The following is a 22,625-nucleotide window of genomic DNA, read 5'->3' on the forward strand; positions in this document are numbered from 1 at the left end:
TTTACACTCTTTGGCCATTGCCAGTGGCATGGCCATGTGGCCAGCCAATGCAGAAACCAAATTCTCATCCAAGCTTTCCCGTTTGGGAGGAAGACCTCAGGACCTCTTGCCCCCAAAACACCCCAAATATAAATGATAGTCACACATGTCTGCACATAGCAGGCACTCCTATCGCCTTTGGAGACCCAGACATTACCAACAGTGACCAAGACTCTCATTTCACTTTAAAAACACACAACACCAAGCTCTTGAGCAAGTCATTCAAGAGAACTTCCCTTCATCTGCCAATTTAGAACGCAGGCCTCACAGAGGACCATATGGCCTACTTATACAAGTTCACGTTCGGGGAAATGAAACATGCACCTGTCAGTCATCAAACATCAGAAATGCATCATAATAACTTACTCCATTTTTGATGTTTGACAGCTGATAGCCTTTAAGGACCACCCGCCTCTCTTACCACAGGGCAAGCTGATAAGAAAGGGGCACCTGCAGAGAATTCACACCAGTAAACCCTGGCCCAGGGTAAGAACCCCACCTCCCAAACCACAGGGAAAGCCAGAGTCAGTAACTCCTCCCTGCTTCCTCAAGCCGTTTCCAGAGCTGCCTCCTGGGAGCCCACCCTGCTCTCCCAGCAAAGTCTCATTATGTGAAAAATGGACCTTTTCACACCCACTCGCTGCATGTGTGGCATCATCAGTCCTGATAATGAGAACTAAAATGTTGCCTGCCATATCAGTAAACAAAGGATGTTGCAGCCATCAAGCCATCATATTACAGCCACCGGAGGGTGAGCCCTAAGGGAACCCAGGAATGTAGACAAACGGGATGCTCACTGCCAAACCCTCAGCCACTGCCGCACCCCCTGGTTCTGCCAGTGTACCCTGAGGAAACTCAGGATGAGAATACACAGGATACTGGCCCCAGATATTTGAGGTGCATATGAAAGGAATGATTTCAGTGAGCCCAGCCTCTTGCATCTTCCCCAACATAGAAAAGTGCTAAATTCCATAACTTGAGAAATCTGGTTTTCTTTTATTAACAGTAATCTTTTGATGTTCTGACTACCTGGTCTTTTGTTGAGAATCTCCTATATGTCCTGGCTCCCCACCCTTGCCTCTTCGGAACAGTTTTTGCAATGTCATCTGAGATGCCATGTCCCGGGCCTGAAGTCCTCAGAAAGTCCGCCCAATAAAACATAACTCTCAACTTTTAGGTTGTGCATTTTTTTTTCAGTCAACAATAAGCAAGCCACATTTTGGGTCAGGTTGATCCTGCCCCCTATGGTGCAACAACAAAACACATTCATCTTCCTCTTATGATTTAGAAGCTATATGCTATATACTATTCTTCTAGGAGTTAGACGAGAGATTACCATTTGCAGCCTGCCTTATAAAGTATACTGCTAATTGGTACATTTAATCTTCTCCGACAATTCAAGGAGCTTAGGCCTTTTAGTTCCTCATAAACCTCCCCTAACCTAAATGCTAAAGTCATGCATTTTATTTCTACATATAGTTTAAAGTCCACAAGGCATTGTTGTTGCTGTTTTATACAGTCAGTATTTAGATTTCCTTATATTTACCACTGTTGCTGCTCATCGATCTTTCCTGCTTCTCTGACATTTCGTCTGGGATCATTTTCCCTCTGCCTGAAGAAGTCTCATTAGTATTACACCGAAGGTCGTTTTACTTCCTCTCGCTGCTATTACATACATTTTTCTTAGTCTTCAGTTATCTCAGTTCACTCTGATGGGTCTATATGCAGATTTATTTTTCTTTACCCTGCTTGGGGTTTGCGGGGCCTTCTTGATTCCATGGATTACTGTCCTTAGTCTATTTTGGAAAAATATCTACCATCATCTCTTCAAATGTTTCCTATGCGCCCCTGCCTCACCTACTCCTAGGATATAAAATAAACAAATACTAAAATTTTTTCATGGATCCTTTATGGCCTCACCATTCAAAGTGTGGTCTATGACCTGATAGCATCAATATTCTCAAGAAGCTTCTAAAAAACTCAGCATCTCAGGCATCCCCAGGGATCCACTGAATCAGAATCTTCATTTAAACAAGATCCACAGGTGAGTCACATCCCATTCAAGTCTGAGAAGCACTGGTCTCCATCTCTCAGCCTCTCTTCCACATTTACCACTCCTCGTCTCCCCATTCCATTGTAGATAATTACTTTTATCTTCCAGTTCACTAATTCTTTCATACTCTTAACTTCTTAACTGATGTATATAATACACATAGAAAATTGCACAAGACATAAACATAAGAGCTCAGTACATTTTTACAAAGTAAATATTCATGTCACCACCGAAGTTAAAAACACTGCCAGTGGCCCACAAGCTCCCCCCAGCCACCCCAAACTTTTGTGTGATTCAACTGTGCACTCTGCTATTAAATTCATCCACTGAGTCCTAACATTTGTTATTCAGTTTTGCTACTCCAGAATTTCTTTCTACTTGGTTCTTTTCCAAATCTGTATGTCATTTTTCACGGCTTTAAGTTCTCTGTTGAAATTTATCTCCTTGAGCAGGGCAACCACAGGTGTGCTAGTGTTTGTGTCTATTAACTACAATATCCAAATCCCCTGGGGCTCAACTGACATTGTCAGCTGTCTATCCTGCAGGTTCTAGTTCATGTTATCTTTTTTTCTTTTTTATGGAGTATAGTTGATTTACAACATTGTGTTAGTTTCAGCTGTACAGCAAAGTGATTCAGTTATACATATACATATATTCATTCTTTTTAACATTCTTTTCTCATACAGGTTATCACAGAATATTGGGTAGAGTTCCCTGTGCTATACAGTAGGTCCTTGTTATCTATCTTATATATAGTAGTGTGTGTATTCGTCCCAAGCTCCTGATTTATCCCTCCCCACCACGTTTCCCCTTAGGTAACCATAAGTTTGTTTTTGATATCTATTAAGTCTGCTTCTGTTTGTAAATGAGTTCATTTGTATCTTTTTTAAAAAAAATTAGATTCCACATATGAGTGATAGCATATGATATTTGTCTTTGTCTGACTTACTTGACTTAGTATGATAATCTTTAGGTCCATCCATTTTGTTGCAAATTGCATTATTTCATTCTTTTTTATGGCTGAGTAATATTCCATTGTATATATGTACCACATCTTCTTTATCCATTCCTCTGTTGATGGGCATTTAGGTTGCTTCCATGTCCTGGCCATTGTAAATAGCACTGCAATGAACACTGGGGCATATGTATCCTTTTGGATTATGGTTTTCTCCAGATATATGCCCAGGAGTGGGATTGGTGGATCATATGGTAGCTCTATTTTGTTTTTTAGGGAACCTCCATATTGTTCTCCATAGTGTTTGTACCAATTTACATTCCCACCAACAGTGTAGGAGGGTTCCCTTTTCTCCACACCCTCTCTAGCACTTATTGTTTGTAGACTTTTTGATGATGGCTATTCTGACAGGTGCAAGGTGATACCTCATTGTAGTTTTGATTTGCATTTCTCTGATAATTAGTGATGCTGAGCATCTTTTCATATGCTTTTTGGCTATCTGTATATCTTTTTTGGAGAACTGTCTGTTTAGATCTTCTGCCCATTTGTTGATTGGGTTGTTTGTTTTTTTGACATAGAGCTCCATGAGCTGTTTGTATATTTTGGAGATTAACCCCTTGTCAGTTGCATTATTTGCAAATATTTTCTCCCATTCTATGGGTATCTTTTTGTTTTGTTGATGGTTTCCTTTGCTGTGCAGAAGCTTTTAAGTTTAATTAGGTCACATTTGTTTATTTTTGTTTTTATTTTCATTACTCTAGGAGGTGGATCAAAAATGATATTGCTTCGATCTATGTCAAAGAATGTTCTGCCTATGTTTTTCTCTAAGAGTTTTATAGTGTCTGGCCTTACATTTAGGTCTTTGATCCATTTCCAGTTTATTTTTGTGTATGGTGTTAGAGAATGTTCTAATTTCATTCTTTTACATGTAGCTGTCCAGTTTTCCCAGCACCACTCATCAAAGAGACTGTTTTTTCTCCATTGTACATTCTTTCCTCCCTTGCCATAGATTAATTGACCATAAAAGCGTGAGTTTATTTCTGGGCTTTCTATCCTATTCCATTGATATATATTTCTGTTTTTGTGCCAGTACCATACTGTTTTGATTACTGTAGCTTTGTAGTATAGTCTGCAGTCAGGGCATCTGATTCCTCCAGCTCCATTTTTCTTTCTCAAGATTGCTTTGGCTATTCGGAGTCTTTTGTGTTTCCATGTAATTTAAAAAAATTTTGCTCTAGTTCTGTGAAAAATGCCAATGGTAGTTTGATAGGGATTGCACTGAATCTGTAGATTGCCTTGGGTAGTTCATATCATCTTACCTTATGTGCCTACTTATCTCTAAGTGAGTGCTGAACACTGTATTTGAAAAGAGAGGCCTTGGGAATTGTTAACCTTCTCCAGAAAGGATTTTCATTTACTCCCAGCCAGTAACTGGGCAGCTGCAGCCAGTTCAGGGACTGTTTACTTTCAGACCACCCTCACTCTTAGGTTGAAACTTGATAACCCACCCAACGTAAGAGGATTCACAGGGCTCCATTCCTTGGTGGCCCTGCAGTCCAACTTTTGTCTACTTGGCTATTAAGCTCTGCTCAGCCCCTTAGCTTTGTAGTAAACATCTCCAGGGCAAAAGCAGCCCCATTGTTAGGCTCAGCACTTTGATTTCTGCCATATTCTGAATCTTGGCCTAGAAACCGTTTGCTCTTTTTAGCTCTCTGACTTGATATATATTCTAATTTTTCTAATTGTCCTTCACTGACAAGTATGTGTGAATCATGTGCTCTACCATTCCCAGGAGAGAAACTTAGTGGCTTCCTCTTCATCTATACAATATATTCTCAAATTGCTCTAGAGATGTTAATTACACTTATTCCAAAGTCTTCTTTAAACAACTAGAGTTGTTTATGTGAAATCTGTTTCATCAGGTTTTACTTTTTTTGTTTACGAGCTTAGTTCTTTTACAGAGTTAGTTCTGTTTACATATGAAACTGTTCCTGGATGTCTGCTCATCTTGATATTTGGGATGCCAGTGTGCCCACACTTTCAAAGACCTCCTTCCCTCCAGGAGGAGGATACTGCCCCCAGGTGAGTACTACTTCCTCAATCTGCCAGCTAACACCCACTTTTGCCATTTCTCTCTGGCCAAATGCTCCCTCCCAATGCCCAAGAATCACCTCTAAAACAAATGTCCTGGCAACAGAAGGCCTTCATCATCTGAGGCAAATGCTTGCATTCTGTCGAACATGCCTCAGTTTTCCTTTGAGTTGGGCCCTCGTGGAGACTTGAAAAGGGGGAAAGAAGGGTGAGAATGCAGTAGTGAGAAGGAACTGCAAGGGGAAGAAAGACTATGAGTAGGACCAGGAGACAGGAAAGCAGGGGCCCGTGGACAAGAAAACACAGGCAGCCCACAGGGCTGGACCTCACTCTGAAAGGGGGAGAGGCTGCAGAGATGGGGCCAGGGAACAGGCTGTGGCACACTAGAGCCGAAGGGGGATGAGGAGTCTGCCCTCCACGTGGCAGGCAAGGAGGAGCTTGGGGGACTGAGCAGAATTATGTGGTCACTTGGTCTGCCATGTGGAGGGCCTGGCTTGAAGTGCCACCTGGCACAGTGCTCTGGTGCCAGGTCCACAGACCCTGGGAAACAGCAGAGGTTCCTGAGAGCTGGGTCACTCATCAGCAGGAGGGGGCCTTCTGGAAAGTCACAGGCCTCCAATGAAGACGAGTATGTAGGCAGGCAGGAGGCTTGCTCACACCCGTTCTCTGCTTTCCATACTTTGATCAGTCCCCGCTCGTCCACGGTGACAACCAGTTGCAGCCGAGGGTAAGTCACCAAATTCACCAGAGCTGCAGGCTGTAGAGGGCTCGACAGATCTCCGTGCCCTAGGCAACAACAAAATTAATGTAACAACTCACATAGGGCCCATTTATTTCCTAAACACTTATTATTTTCATTCATTCGACCATCACCCAGTGCACACTGGGGACATGTAGGTGTAAAGGATATGATCCCCATCCTCACAGGCTGCACAGCATGGTAGGGAACACAACACAGAAGCGATGTTCCACTATAGAGGAGACAGGTGTGTCCTGGAGGAGAGCAGTGGCTGAGCGTGGGTGTTGAGACTGCCTGGGGTTGGTGCCATTGCAGGGGGATTGAGGGTGGGGTCCTTCATGTGCACTGGGCACAGGATGTCTGAAGCACTCCCAGTGGTTACCTATGGCTCAACTGAAGAAGGCTGGTCAGGGAGGCAGGACCCAACACTACCCACCCTGCCCGGGATCTGGGCTGTGCTGGGGACCTGGGCTGTACTCAGGACCTGGGCTTTGCAGGGCTGCATAAAGTGAACTGCCACGTGGAACGTCTCACTTGGTCCCCAAGGAACCCAGGTTTACAGGTAAGCTAATTCAGCCTTGTGGTTGTAAACAGTTTCTGTTGCATATCTGCAACTGCCCTGCTCAGAACATGCCCTTCCCAGTGGTGTACCCAGCAGTGCCACCGCGGGCCAGGCCTGGCGAAGGCCCATGCCCTGTCACGGCCATTAGCACAGAGGAAAATGACTGGTCCGAGATGGGCTGATTCCCAGATACATGGTCTCTCCCAGGATTCTGAAAGCTAGAACAGCGAGGTAAAGAGCCCGGGTCCAGCAGGCCCACGGCACATTAGGACAGGGCGTCAGAGAACCAATCCTCTAATTGCTCTTTCTGAGTTTCTCAGAGTTGCCACATGGGGTTTCTTTCCAATTTGGAGTTATTACGGTTCTTTTTCTATCAGGTGTTATCATGTTAGCATGATCTTTTTCCAATCATGATATCCCAGTATTCTTCCATTCTTTTCTTTCTTCCCCCTCACATCAACAAATCAACAGTTGATTTCTGTTGCTTAAACAGCTAACAAGACTATTACTAGTAGGAACTCGGCACCAGTGACTGGGTCATGTCAACTAGGTCTCGGAGAATACACATTATTCACCAGTGGCTAGTAGTATGGAAGTGGGCAAAGAAGCAGTGAAACTCCCCTTCCCATTTCAGAATAGAAAGTAGCAACCAGGGGAACAGAGCGCAGAAACAGGCTACATACTGCATGACTCCAACAAAATGATTGAGCCTTTTAAAAATAAAATAAGATTGGAGATGTGTTCACAAAGAGGATTAAGGTTGGCAAGCCAGGCAGAATGGGTGCAGAGGGGTCTAGCCCTATCTAACAGTACCACACTGTGACCAACGGACCACACTAGAGTTCAACAAACCACAGCCTGCAGCCAAACCCAGCCCACTAACCATTTTTGTATTTTCGTTAAAAAAAAAAAAAAATCAAAGAATATTTCATGACACATGAAAAAAACAAGAAACTCACATGTGAGTGTCCATAAGTACAGTTTTATTGGAACACAGCCACTCCCTTTTTGTTTACTTGTTGTCTACAGATGCTTCTGCATTTCAGCCACATAGTTAAGTAGTTGCAACAGGACCATGTGGTCTGCAAAGCCTAAAATATTTGCTCTCTGGCCCTTTACAGAAAAGGTCTGCCACCCCAGCACCAAAGCTCTTTATGTTCAAGTCAAGACCTTTTTGTTTTGGCAACTATGGAACCTCCCAGCCTTCAGGTCTTCTTCCTGCCCAAGAGCCCCTCATCTAAGCCTGTGTGGTCTCATGTCCACAGCCTAAGGTGGGTCTCTTTCAGGGCAACACAACTGCAATGAAACAGAAACCAGCCACCTGCACCCATCAGTCACCAGAGACCTTCACTTGAAATTATAATGTCAAACATCACTGTATATGAGGAAAATAAAGCACGTGGAAGGGAAAAAAAAACATGATAAACAAATGAAAAACTGACCATGGAGGAAAGACATATGATGCAAATAACTGTATCCTTTAAACAACAAAAAAGAGCAATCAGAGTATATGAAAATGGATAGGAAAGCTTTTTAACAATTAGTACCAACCAAGTCAAAATACTAATCAAGTTATCGAGATTTTAACACTTAAGTTTGCAAGTGGGGTGAGTAAAAGCTGCATTATCTGGGCAAAACCACCCAGAGGCTGGCATTGGCTCCAATGTGGACATCACAGAACTGGGCATGGCAGCTGTCATCCCCTTGCATAAACAGCCTCCATCAGGCACTGCAAAAATGCCCATCTCCCTGAGGCAGGACAGCAGAAAGTCAAGGGCATTTGCGATCAATCAGACTCAAGTCTGAAGTCTGACCTGGCACAGCGACTGAGCTTCCTGCAGCTCAGATTTCTCATCTGTACAATGGGGCTCCCACTCCTCACCTCACAAGTTGGCTGTGATGCTTAAAGAGAATAAAGGCAAAGGGCCTCGCTAAGACTGACGACATAGCAGCATCTGGTCACTTCTCATCCTGGCCCCCTCCTGGACAGCTCACCTCTTGCAGATCCCAGACACACACGGTGCCATCTGACGACACGGTGCACACCACGGACTTCTCCCGCCCATCAAACCAGTACTCTTTGGTTGAGATGTAGGCCAGCTCATCTATCTCTCCTGAAAGAGAACACAGACTTGCCTTAAGCACACACATGGATGCCTGGGATGTGAACATTCAACTTGGTGAAGGGGAGGCAGGCAAGTCATTCCTCTTCTCTCTCAGGAGCATGACAGGTGCTGATTCTGGGGACAGTGGTGGACAGAAAGAGCTGGGACTTCAGACTTACAATTTGGGTATCATGCCCAGGACTGCCTACCACCCACCAGCCATGTTACTGTGAACAGCAGTTACAACATCCTTATCTCTTAGTTTCTGTTTCTTTCTACTCTGAAATAGATGTAATGATCTCTGTGAGGATCAAATGATAACACAGGTATAGAACATAGCAGGGTATGTCCTCATTATGTGGCATTTTCCAACTAATTGGCTGAAAAACCAAATCCCTAGAGATCTGACCAGGGAAAGAGTGGGAATGCACAGAGTTACCACCTTCCCCACCCCGTACCTTTGTGCCCAGCAATGGCTTTGCAGATAAAGTCCTTCTCTGGCCACCCAGATTCCATTCGGAACTCCAGCTCGGATCAGCAGAGATAGTACTGTTTCCATGTCTGTGTGCCCAGGGTCGTCTGGGAGGCTGTACAGGAGGACCAGCGTCTCAGACACAGCTGCCTGAAACAAAGACCCACAGTCCTAGGTAGAACAGGAGTGTTTTGGCATCAATAGGCCTAGCTTTGATTCCCAGCTTCACCATCTACTAGCTTAGACAACTCACTTTGCCTATGTAGGCCTCAGTTTCCTCCACCGTTAAATGGGGATAATGATATGACACTGAACGAGTGCTCACCACATGTCAGGAATAGGTGCTTTTCGTGTTTCCAGTCAATCTATATAACAACCCCATAAGGTCGGTCCTCATCTCCATTTTAGACATGAGAGAGAGGTTAAACAACTCACCCAGGGTCATGCAGTCTTGGTCATGCAACTGGAACTCAAGAGTCTGCATTTTTTTAAAGCCGCCAACTATTGTTGAACTGTCTATTTCTCCCTTCAATTTTGTCAGCCCTTCATGCATTTTGTTGTTTTGTTATTAGGTCCATATACATTTATAATTTTTAGATCTTCTTGATGGATTGATCTGTTTATTATTATAAAATACCCTTCTTTGTCCCTAGTAACACTTTTTGTCTTAAAGTCTGTTTTGTCTGATATTAGCATAGTCATTCTAGCTCTCTCTTGGTTGCTGTTTGCATGGTATATGTTTCCATTCTATTATTTTCAACCTGTATCTTTGAATCTAAAGTGTGTCTGTTGTAGACAGCATATACTTGGATATTTTTAATCCCTTCTGCCAATCTCTGCCTTTTCATTGGAGTGTTTAATCCATATATATTTAATACAACTACTGATAAGATAGGATTTACATATGTCATTTTGCTTATTTCTATGCATTTTTCCTTCTATTCCTCTATTACTGCCTTCTTTTGTATTAAGTATTTTCTTGTGTCCTATTGCTTTGTCATTTCTTCAACTGTATATTCTTTTAGTTCTTAGTGGTTGCCTTGGGGATTACTGGATAAAAATCTTAATTTATGACAATCTAGTTTTGATTAATATCAACTTAATAGTATCAAAAAACTTAGCTCCTGTGTAGCTCCATTTTATGCCCCTCTCATTCATGCTGTTATTGTCATACAGATTACATCTTCATATATTATGTACCCAATGGAGAGTCACAATTATTGTTTTATGCAGTTGTCCTTTAAATCACATAGGAAAAAAGGAGTTACAAACAAAAGAATTCATTTATGTTGCCTTTTATATACACCCATATGGTTACTTTACTGATGCTACTTCTTCACGTGGATTCAAGTTCCTGTCTAATGTCCTTTCATATCAATCTGAAAGACTCTCTTTAGTATTTTTTGTAGGGCAAGTCTACTAGCAACAAATTCTCAGAGCTTTTGTTAATCTGGGGATGTCTTAATTTTCTCCTTCATTTTGCTAGACATAGAATTCTTTCTTTCTTTTCTTTCTTTCTTTCTTTCTTTCTTTCTTTCTTTCTTTATAATCAGTCATCAATTTTATACACATCAGTGTATACATGTCAATCCCAATCGCCCAATTCAGCACACCACCATCCCCACCCCACAGCGGTTTTCCCCCTTTGGTGTCCATACGTTTGTTCTCTACATCTGTGTCTCAACTTCTGCCCTGCAAACCGGTTCATCTGTACCATTTTTCAAGGTTCCACATACATGCGTTAATATACGATATTTGTTTTTCTCTTTCTGACTTACTTCACTCTGTATGACAGTCTCTAGATCCATCCACGTCTCAACAAATGACTCAATTTCGTTCCTTTTTATGGCTGAGTAATATTCCATTGTATATATGTACCACATCTTCTTTATCCATTTGTCTGTCAATAGGCATTTAGGTTGGTTCCATGACCTGGCTATTGTAAATAGTGCTGCAATGAACATTGGGGTGCATGTGTCTTTTTGAATTACGGTTTTCTCTGGGTACATGCCCAGTAGTGGGATTGCTGGATCATATGGTAATTCTATTTTTAGTTTTTTAAGGAACCTCCATATTGTTCTCCATAGTGGCTGCATCAATTTACATTCCCACCAACAGTGCAAGAGGGTTCCCTTTTCTCCACACCCTCTCCAGCATTTGTTGTTTGTAGATTTTCTGATGATGCCCATTCTAACTGGTGTGAGGTGATACCTCATTGTAGTTTTGATTTGCATTTCTCTAATAATTAGTGATGTTGAGCAGCTTTTCATGTGCTTCTTGGCCATCTGTATGTCTTCTTTGGAGAAATGTCTATTTAGGTCTTCTGCCCATTTTTGGATTGGGTTGTTTGTTTCTTTAATATTGAGCTGAATGAGCTCTTTATATATTTTGGAGATTAATCCTTTGTCCGTTGATTCGTTTGCAAATATTTTCTCCCATTCTGAGGGTTGCCTTTTCGTCTTGTTTATGGTTTCCTTTGCTGTGCAAAAAAAAAAAAAGAAACAGAGCTGGAGGAATCAGACTCCCTGACTTCAGACTATACTACAAAGCTACAGTAATCAAGACAATATGGTACTGGCACAAAAACAGAAACATAGATCAATGGAACAAGATAGAAAGCCCAGAGATAAACCCACGCACCTATGGACAACTAATCTATGACAAAGGAGGCAAAGATATACAATGGAGAAAAGACAGTCTCTTCAATAAGTGGTGCTAGGAAAACTGGACAGCTACATGTAAAAGAAGGAAATTAGAATACTCCCTAACACCATACACAAAAATAAACTCAAAATGGATTCGAGACCTAAATGTAAGACCGGACACTATAAAACTCTTAGAGGAAAACATAGGAAGAACACTCTTTGACATAAATCACAGCAAGATCTTTTTTGATCCACCTCCTAGAGTAATGGAAATAAAAACAAAAATAAACAAATGGGACCTAATGAAACTTCAAAGCTTTTGCACAGCAAAGGATATAGAATTCTTGATGACAATCTTTTTCTTCCCACGCCTTCAACATATCAGCCCACTCCTTTTTGGGCTCCATGGTTTTTTGTGAGAAATCAACCGTTAATCTCATTGGGGTTGTCCCATACATGATGAGTTGCTTCTCTCTTGATGCTTTCAAGATTCTGTCTTTGGCTTTCAAGTTGGATTATAATGTGTCTCGACATGGAACTCTTTTGACTTTATCCTACTTGCAGCTCACTGAGCTTCTGGATGTGTAAATTAACATTTTTCATCAAATTTGGGAAGTTTTCAGCCATATCTTTAAATACTTTCTACTTTCTTTCTCCTCTCATCTGGAACTCCCTAGTATGTGTTGCTTGCATGCTTGATGGTGTCCCACAGGTCTCTTAGGCACTATTCATTTTTCTTCATCTTTAGCTTCATTGCGTTCCTCAGACTGGATAATCTCAACTGACCTATATTCCAGTTTACTGATTCTTTCTTCCGCCTGCTCAAATCTGCTCTTGAATTTTTAATTTGATATTGTACTTTCCTACTCCATAATTTCTGTTTAGTTATTTTTTTATAATTTCTCTTTATTAATATTCTCTATTAAATGAGACACTGTTCTCATACTTCCCTTTAGTTCTTTTCACGTGGTTTCCTCTAGTTCTTTGCACATACTAAAATAGTTGATTTAAAGTCTTTGTCTAGTAGGTCTGATGCCTGGGCTTCCTTGGGGACAGTCTTTATTGTTTGCTTTGTTTCCTGCATATTAGCGACACTTTATTTCTTTGCATGACTTATAACTTCTGTTGAAAACTGAACATTTTAAATAACATAATGTAGAACTCTGGAAATCTGATTCCACCCCACCCCCGGTTTGTTATTATTGCTGTTATTAATTTTTGTTTGTTTAGTTAAGTAACTCTGAAAAGTTTCTGAAGTAACTCTGAAAGTCTGTATTCTTTGTTATGTAGGGCCACTTATGTCTCTGCTCAGTTAAATTAATGTGCAGTAATGAGAGGACAGAGATTTCCTAAATTTCTGGAACCACTAAGTTTCCTAGTCATTGCCAAAGGCTCTATGTGCAGTTTGGGGCATGTGTTCAACACTCAGCCAGGCAGTTGACTTCTCTGCCTTAGTCTTCACTTCCTGCTTCCACAGAACCTCAAGGTTAACCAGAGGTAAAAGTTTAGAGCCCTTTTATATCTTCCCTGAGTTAGCACACAGCCCTGCACAAGCACTTGGCCTTCTAGATTCCTAGGAATGTGTTGGAGCTTTCCAAAACCCCTAAGGACATCACATTCCCAGCTTTTCCTTTTAAACTCTTTGGTTAGCCTATTGTTTCCTTAACTGTCATTCATCAACTCTGATTAAAGACTAATTAAAAAGTTAATCAATTCTCTTTAGTTGTTTTGACAAATGCCCCAAGGTAAAGGGTTTTCACATTGGGTGAACTCCAAGCAAGGTAAAATAAAGACAGCTTACACGTGAGCTCTTCCAGGAAACACCAGACAGGTCGAACAATGACAATTCTCTGGGAATAAGGCTTTGAAGAATCTCTCATCCCATTCTTACCCTTCCAGTGACTGTGGCTCCTGCTTTCACTGTGATTGTGAACTGTTGGTATTCAAGTCTAACACAAAGCTGGAAGGTTGTTATGGGAACAGGGCAAGTGAACACTTGCTGCTCTTACTGAGAATGAGCCATTTTTTTCTTGAATAAACATTTCCCAGACTACTGTAAGTCTCTGGTTAATTTCCAGAGTTCTGTAAAAGTTGACTTTGACAATTTATGCCAGTTTTCTCATTGCTTTTACGGAGGAGAAAATTTTCAGAAGTCATTAATCCACCATTTTCCAAGAGTCTGCATCCTTAACTTGTATGTATCAATAACTACTGTCAATTCTATGATAACAACTTGCTTATAAGGTTGTTGAAGATAAAACATTAGCTCATCCACACTATGGAGCATACTGAATCCCCACCTAGTCTGTGGACCCCAAAGTGAGTAAGACATGGTCCTTGCCCTATGAGTACTCTCAGCTGGTGGTTAGGAGGAAAAGTAAAACTAAAATTCTGGAGAGAAATGCTAAGTTTCAGAAGGGGCAGCCTATGGTGCCATGGGAGTAAAACACAAGGAGAGTGAACATCTGGGAGAGGATTAGGGAGGCCCCATGGACAAAGGCTTTCAAAATTTACAGTCACCAGAGTTGATACAGCATCAGAGGACTCCAGTCATATCTCATAGAGGAGAAAAATGAGGCTGGGTGGGAAATAAGTAGCTCACAGCCCATGGTCCCAATAAGTACAACGCAAAGAGTTTCTCTCCATTGAAAGCCTGTACACTCACTGAGCACCTATGTGTCAGGCTCTGTACTAGGCCCTAGTGACCTTCTAACGCACTGTGAAGGATCCAGTGCTTATGTTGGATATGGGTTTTCCTGTACTCACTGAAACCCTGTTCCTTCTACCAGAAGCAGCATACTCACAGCCTGCAGGCAGAATGGGCATCCAGATTACCTTGTCTGGCCTGCATAGGATTGGCCTATGTGAACTAGCTGCCAATACTTAAAAATCAAGAGATTTCACGTACTAATTAGGTAAAAGAAGAAGATCTAACTATACTGAAATCAAATTCTCACCTGGAAAAATTTATCTGGGGCCACACAGAACGGTACTCTTCAGACAAGAATAAGCTTTCAGGGAATTCCCTGGTGGGCCAGTGGTTAGGACTCTGCGCTTTCACTGCTGAGGGCCTGGGTTCTATCCCTGGTCGGGGAGCTAGAATCCTGCAAGCCGCATGGCACAGCCAAAAAAAAAAAAAAAAAAAAAGAATGAGCTTTCAGCTCCACCGTGGCCTTCACCATCCCTTTTATCTCTTGGACTAAGAGGCTGAGTATCAGCTGCCTCATATCATCATTCTTATGTTGTTGATTTTCTTTTAGTTGAAATAATCAGAAAGGGAAATTTCTTGTAACCATATCTCAACCTAAACAGTGTGAAAATAAAAGCTAGACTAAGAAGATAATGTGGTTTAAGAAAAAGGGGGGATAACATTTCTTTGTGGAAGTGAAGTCTATTTCTACATATTTAAGGCCGTTATACATCAAACCATAAGTAGGAACCATGACCAACATTCAGAAGAAATAAAACCAAGTGATTTGACCAGAAAAAGGGCAGACTGTCAACAAGGCTAAAGTGTGCACATGAGTAAAGTATGAGATAAGCCTCTGAAATACAAGGATGTATCAAGTGAAAAAACACCATGGCACCAAAACCTTTCAGATAGCAATTAACAGCAAAACAATCTACTGTACACAAACAAAAAAAAGTATTTGTGCCTTAAACAAAAGCAAATATTTGCAATTTTCCTTTTAACCAAAAATCTAACACATAGTGTGTTAAAGAGATGGCAGAATTTAAAAGGTCATGAAGCATTTTAAAGAAGTAACTTGCAGTGTTTTAAATTAGAATTATAGAGTACATATTAAAAACATATGACCGGTTAACCATGTTCATTTACTGTGTCCGTAAGAGTTCCTATGGGCCTGGAGAGTTTTGGGGCCTAGTACCCATGACAGGTACAACATTAGAAATGACACGTGCATGTGACGATGCTCCTGGAATGCTGTTGCAGTTGTCCCAGTTCCAGAAACATAAACCCAGTGTTTTTTATATGAACATAGGTCAAGGATACCATCCCAAAGAAAGACTGTATGCTAAAAAGAGTTTAGCACCAAAAACTATAAAATAGTAATGAACCGAAAACCCATTCGTGACTTGGCTTGCAGACAGCTGAAGAATCTGCTTGAGGAACCTGGAGGTACACACAATATGGTAACACATGCATACATGTGGGGGTTAGGTGATAAGCTGCTCAAGAGATTTTTTGAACTGCTGAAAGAAATATATTACTTATGTTACTCAAAGGGAAATTCCTACCCCAGCTTATCAGTAAAGATGAGAACAAAGACTAGGGTTTAGGGTTGGCATCCTACCCATTTCAACTGTGAGAATTGCCCTCCAAGGGCTTCCACAAATAGTTACACCAATCTATGAGTCAACTCATTTATTTCTAGTGACACAGTGTCTTTGAGAATCACATTTGGCAAGACATTCTCTTGTCCACTTATCTACAGAGAAATCAATTTCCAGAATTGAATGTTCTATCTAGAGTACATTCCCCAAATTGTAGAGATAAAGACTGAAATCCAATAAAAGTTCCCTTACTTCAAAATTGACTGGAGATTAACATCATTTTTCTAATTAATATTATTAGCAATAAAAAAAATGAATAAAAAGCAACAAACAGAACAGTGCTGTATGATACTGAAAAATAAATATGGCAAGATTGGCATTCCACAATTCTCAAATATATCAATTCACAGTTATTCTAAAAATAAAAACCATCAAGCAAAGATTCCCTCCATGTTTGGAGGAAACTTCATGTGAACAGTTGTTTTCCATCAGGAAAGACTAAAACTAAATATAGCCCCTAGTTGATAGTCAAGGCTATATAGTCTGTCCTATATTCTGCAAGAGGCAGAAGATCTGACACTTACCTCTTGGGACAAAAGAAAAGATGTCAGGTTCCAAAGGAGGAATGAACAGAAAAGAAAAATTTAATAATTTAATGATTAAAATATTTTTTATTTTCTACTTTTAATTTTTTGAAGTTTATTTAAGTTCTCATATCAAACATGCTTATATAACTATGTTGTTACACCAAAGTTGAAATCAAATAAAAGTGGTTTATTTGTCTATTGATTTGTCTATCAGCCAGCTGCATTCAATTTGCTGTACATTTCTGCCCCTGAGTTTGGTACCCCCACCTACATCAACCTCCACTTGATTAACAAAATCGCTTATATTTCAATATACTATAAAAAAGTCTCACACCCCCAACTAGGGAGGAGTTTCCTGCTGGTAGGGGCTGTGGATTGTCCCTTCTTGTCTACTTAACAGACATGCAGTGAGTGCTGAAAAGTACACCCCTCTCTCCTTTGAGGGATACTCTCCTGAGCAGGCCTGGCTCTTCCTCCACTCACCTCCACAGTTCCTTGGTCCTTGAAGCCTCATTCCAGACCTAGAAGAGTATCTGGTCAGTCAACATGCAATTAGTGCCTAGCTTGCCAGGCCCTGTGGAGGGGACAGAGAGCTAAATGAGACCCAGTGCTTGCACTCAAGAACACTCACCTTGGGGAGTTAGAGACAAATTCAGACAATCAAATAAAACACACCAAATAATGAATGACAAAGGAGAGAATGACCAACTCAATTGGAGCCAAGGGGTTCAGAAGTAACTACTGATCAACTGAAGGATGAGTAGTTATCCTCTAAGAAAACGGCTGAAGCATTTCAGGGAGAGAAAGATCCGCTTGGGCAAAGATTCAGAAGTATGAAAAAGATGATGAGTAAGTTGCCTTAATCAGAACATAGAGAAAGGAGCTGGAGACAGGCTTAGACCAACTCTTGGAAGTCAGAGGGGCAAAAACAGTGAGAAGTCACTTGAGAACTGTGAATGGAAGAGTGGCAAGTCAAACTGTGTTTTAGGCTGCTATGAGAAGGAAGGACTTGGAGACTTCCCTGGTGGTCCAATGGTTAAGAATCCACCTTCCAATGCAGGGGGCATGGGTTGGATACCTGGTCGAGGAACTAAGATCCCACATGCGAGGGCAACTAAGCCCATGCACGCTCTAGAGCCCATGCGCCACACCTAGAGAGCCCGTGCACCGCAACGAAAGATCCCACGTACCACAACAAAGATCCCATGTGCCGCAACTAAGACCCGATGCAGCAAAATAAATAAATAAATATTAAAAAAAAAAAAAAAGACTCTGAGCTTCCACTGTAGGGGGCACGGGTTGGATCCCTGGTTGGGGAACTGAGATCCTGTAAGCCACGTGGTAGGGCCAATTAAAAAAAAAAGAGAGAGAGAGAGAAGGAAGGACTGGAAATGAGGGCAGAGCAGCAGGACCCATAAGAAGGCTGCTGCAATGGAGTAAATTAAGGCTCTGGCTAAAGGGATGTCCCAGAGATGCCAAGGTGGAGGAACAGAACTGCTACCTGGGGAGGGCACACAGGCCGTATTCCCACAAACTGCTCTCTGCAGAAGTATCTGGAAGAGGCTCAGGTGGCCCTGGGAAGGGATCACAGTACCCTGCCTCCCCCTCCCTCAGGCCCACACCTGCATCCTGGAACTTCTTGGCCTCTCCAGCTGGGCCACCCTGGGTTCTGGAGCCTATACAGCTTCAGTAGAAACCACTCTGGAGCTTTCTGTGGCCCAGACCTACTGAGGGTCCCAGCCAGATACGTGGCTTTCCAGGCCCGGGCAGAAATAATAACCACCCTGTCTGAGCCCAGGTTCCTACTTCCACAGCCCTCACTCACCTGAGATCAAAGTTTCTCAGTCCTTAAGAAATCTTTTTGGCTAGTAGGAATGTAAAGTTGATATTTTGCAATAATCAAACCAGGTAAGAAGATTTCCGCATTCTTTTTTTCTATAGTTCCCAGTTCAAAACCCAACTGAGATGTTCTTACTTCCCTAACATAAAATTATAATATGTAATATAACCTGCAAAATGGGTGTTACCCACCTTGGAGAATGCCTCTGTTAGATGCTGATCTTCATGATGACACTGTGAGGCAGGGTTTATTGACCTCATTTTACCTAACAGGGAAACCAGAACCTGGAGAAGTTGCTGCTATCAAAGGGTAAAAGGCACCTCCCTTTCAAAATCTGCTGGGAGACTACCTGGGTGACCTCAGCCAATGCACTCTCGGCACGATACTCACTTTCCCTATTGGTAAAAATGGGGATAACAACCCAGTATTTTACTTGATACATTTAAGTTATAATTACACAATTCAGGTAAGGGTCTGTTTATTAATCTTTTTGTAAAATGATATAATAATGTATTTTAAAGGTAAAGAAATTCATTTACTCAACAAACATTTACTTAGAGTACACTAAATATCAAGCCATACGCTGAGTGTATACACACAGTGATCATACAGTGGTTATACACACAGTGATGCAAGAGACAAAAGAATGAGTCTAGCGGGCGTGGGGGGGAAGCAAACATTTAACAAGCATAGTATGTGATCATTTAGTTACAGTTGTGCTGAGTAAGAGCACAGAGGAGGAAGAGCTCGGAACACAACAGGGGCAGAAGCGCAGATCAGACTAACGCACTGAACAGGCACTTAGGGAGCACAGCCAGTACAGGAGTTCGACTGGCTGGGAAGGGACAGGCGGAGCCCGCAGGAGGAGGTGCCACTCACAGGGAGGGCACGGCTTTCCAGGCAGGCCCCAGAAGGGAAATTCCAGAATAGTCCAGAAGAGGTGGGATCCCTAGGCCAATCTTAGGGGTGAACCCTGTTCACAGGTGCCCAGTGCAAGCCAACCGCGCAGGGGCTCTGGACACACCGACAGACGGAGGAACAGAGGGATAAGAGGTTTTCAGAGCAACCCCTTCATAGGTCGCCGAGGTCGCCACCCCGGGGGCCAAGAGCGTCCTCTGCAGATCGCGGATTCAGGGCCGTCCGACGCCCCCTCCCAGATTTGGGAAACGGAGGCTCCGAGGGGACGGGCCGACCATGGACACGCCAGTGACCAGGAGCCCAGCCCTGCCTCCCGCCTGGGACAGGACGCGCTACCTTATCCACCTGGGCGACGCAGAGCATGTCTCGGGCCTCCAAGAAGGAGAAGACGTGCAGCAGCTCAGGCAAACCCATCTGCGGCTCCACGGCGCCAGCCCCCGTGGTTGCCTGGGTCGGGCTACGCCTTCGCTGCGCTTCCGCCCCCGCAGGCCGAGCCCCGCCCGCTCGCTTAATCCTCGCCCAGCCTCCGCGCTTCCGTTCGGAACACCCACTTCTACTAATCTGCTCACCAGCCCCGCTTCTACTTGGCCTTAGACTGGCTTCTAACCCTTGTCCTGACATTCGCTGAGACCCTCGCCCACCCCCTTATACTGACATTCATCCTCGTTCTGACCTTCGCCCTGACCCTCACGCGGGACCTTGTGGTGCCCCTGAACCCAGCACCTCCCGAGCCCTTGCCCTGGTGCTGGCCCTTATCCAGACCTTGACCCTCTTCCTCAGCCTCGCCCTAATCATCACCCTTGATTTCATTAGCATCTGACATCTACCATACTCCTGTCCCTACCCTCACCTGACCCTGACTCACCCTAATACACACCTTCATCCTGAGCTTTGCCCTAGCCCCGACCCTGGCCTTCACAATCACCTTCAGAATGACCCTCAGCCTCCGTCTTACACTGGCACTGGCCCTTGCCCAAGCCCTGGCTCTAACCTGGTACTTCCCTCATCATGGCCCCTGCCCGGGCTCTCACCCTACCTAGCCTTAGCCCCAACCCTGGACCTCACCCTGGTTTCGGTCGTGGCCCTGGCCAAGATCAGATCAGAGTTAGTGTAAGGGTGAAGGTCATGATCAAGCTCAGTGTCAGAGCAGCCAGGGTCACAGTCAGGATGAGGGTAAGATCAGAGACAGAGTGATGAAGATCAGAATCAGAGGGAGGGTGAGTGTCCAGTTCAAGGTAAAATTCTATGTCAGGTTAAGGATCAAGATAAGAGAATGGTCAGGGTCATGGTGTCAGAATCAGGTTCAAGGACAAGATCACTATGAGGGGAATTTTAGATCCAGGGTTAGGTTCAAGATCAAGTTCAAGATCAGTGTGAGAGCCAAGGTTAGGATCAGGTTGAGGCTCCATTAGAGAGGATCAGTGAGAGGATGAATGTCAGGATTAGGATGATGGTTATTGTCAGGGTGAAAGTAAGATTGAAAGTTGGATTCAAGTTGACAGTGGATGTCCAGTTCCGTGTAGGATTCAGGGTCAAGGTGAGGGTGAGGTTGATGTTCAGGATTAGAGTCAGTGTCAGGTTCAGGGTCAAGATCAATGTGAGGTAATGTCAGGGTCAGGGTGAGCATGATGTTCATTGTGAAGGTCAAGGTCAATTAAAAGTCAAGGTGGCTCCCTTTTCCACTGCTGCTGGAAGGAATTAAGTCCTCCTCCTCCAACTCACCCTCCCCCCAACCCCCATTACATTGGCCCAATCTGCATAATCCAGGATACTCTTTCCATCTCAAAGTCCGTACCCTTTAATCACATTTGCCAAGTCCCTTTTGTGTGTAAGGCAATGTATTCATAGGTTAGGACACGGGCATCTTTGGTTGGGGGGGGGGGGACATTATTCTGCTTACCACAGAGGGTCAGAGTTTGGTTTAGAGTCAAAATCAAGTTCAAGGTTAAGTTTCAAAGTGAGGATGGGTCAAGATGAAGGTGACGATCAGGCTGAGGACGAGTCATCATAATAATGAAAGTCAGTGTCAGTGTGAAGTTCAATTTCAGGGTCAGGGTCTAGATCAGGTTCAAGGTCATGATGGGATTAGGGTGTCAATGGTGACAGCCAAGTGTGAGTCCATGTTCTGTGTGAGGCTCAGCATTAGGATGAGGACCCAGGTCAGGATGAAATTGAGGTCTTGGTCAAGATGAGGGTCAGGATCAGGATCATGGTCAGGCTTGGGGTGCAGACTAGTTTCAGCTTGAGTGTACAGTGTAGTGCAGCATCAAGGCGCAAGTTCAAGGGCACGGTGTGTCAGTATGATGGTCCTTGTCAAGGTGAGGATTCAGTCTAGGGGCAGAGTGAAGTTGAGGGTCAGAATCAGATTGAAGGTGGTGAGTATCTCATTTATCACAGTATTCACAATCAGTGTGAGAGAAGCTGTCATCGTCAAAGATAAGTCAAGCTCAGGGCAAGTGTAAGGGACATGTTAACGGTCAGGATCAGGATCATAATGAGCATCAAGGTAAGAGGAATGTCAATTAGAGACTCAGGGTTAAGGTTAAGATGAGAGCCAAGTTCATGGACAAGGTTTAGTTCTAGGTCAAACGGGGTCAGAGTTTGGGTGAGGGTCAGAGTCAATGCCAAGGTCAAAGCCAGGCATGGGTGGGGAAGGGGCTGGCAAAGAATTGAGTGAGGGTGAGAGTCAGTGTATATGTCAGGGTCAGGGTGATAGGGTCAGGTTAAGTGTAAGGTTTAAGGTAAAGGTGAGGGTCAATGTCAGGGTGGAGTAACCTTTGGAGTCTTTGTGAGTGGAACTGGCTGAGGGTCAGTGGTCAGGGTTTGGGTACAGACTTGCATTCATACGAAGGTGAGGGACACCAGAAACTGAGCTAGACTGAAGCTTAGAGTCTACAGATGTGGCTGGACAAACAGGCAGCGGCCAGATCCTTAAAACATCTTTAAAGACATATGGGACACTCAGACTCTTCCCTGAAAGCAACAACTGGAGTTTACTGTGCTTTGCCCTCTAAGAGCTTGGAGGGCAGTGACTGTGGCACTGTTAGTCACCTCTGTGACTGCAGTGCTTACAGAATTTTATCCACATGAGCACAAAATGAATATTTTAAGAATACAAGATTGCTAAGAATAAGTTTCTCTGATTTATCTGTTTTTATCTATCTGTGAACCAATACCACATTGCTTATTTATTACAGCCCTATGGTAGTCTTGGTATCTGATAGGGTAAGTCCTTTCATCATTTTTTGCCTTTTCTTCTGCTTCTGCCTCCTCTTAACCCTTTCATTTCCGCATATATTTTAGAATTGGCTTACCAAATTATTTAA

General features: G+C 43.1%; 1 long non-coding RNA gene across 2 annotated transcripts; it reads right to left on the reverse strand.

Annotated features, from left to right (window-relative positions):
- Positions 1-4,964: 4,964 nt before the first annotated feature.
- On the reverse strand, positions 4,965-19,728 carry LOC133097476 (uncharacterized). Of its 2 annotated transcripts, none has more exons than XR_009702016.1 (5): positions 19,636-19,728; positions 17,025-17,115; positions 9,003-9,166; positions 8,435-8,553; positions 4,965-5,924 (listed from the first exon to the last, which is right to left on the reverse strand). It is a non-coding gene; the product is annotated as an uncharacterized LOC133097476 (long non-coding RNA). The 2 variants fall into 2 exon arrangements; XR_009702017.1 differs by having other exon boundaries at positions 19,645-19,718.
- Positions 19,729-22,625: the final 2,897 nt, after the last annotated feature.

The sequence above is a fragment of the Eubalaena glacialis genome, chromosome 9 (assembly GCF_028564815.1).
Source record: "Eubalaena glacialis isolate mEubGla1 chromosome 9, mEubGla1.1.hap2.+ XY, whole genome shotgun sequence".
NCBI classification, from domain to species: Eukaryota; Metazoa; Chordata; class Mammalia; order Artiodactyla; family Balaenidae; genus Eubalaena; species Eubalaena glacialis.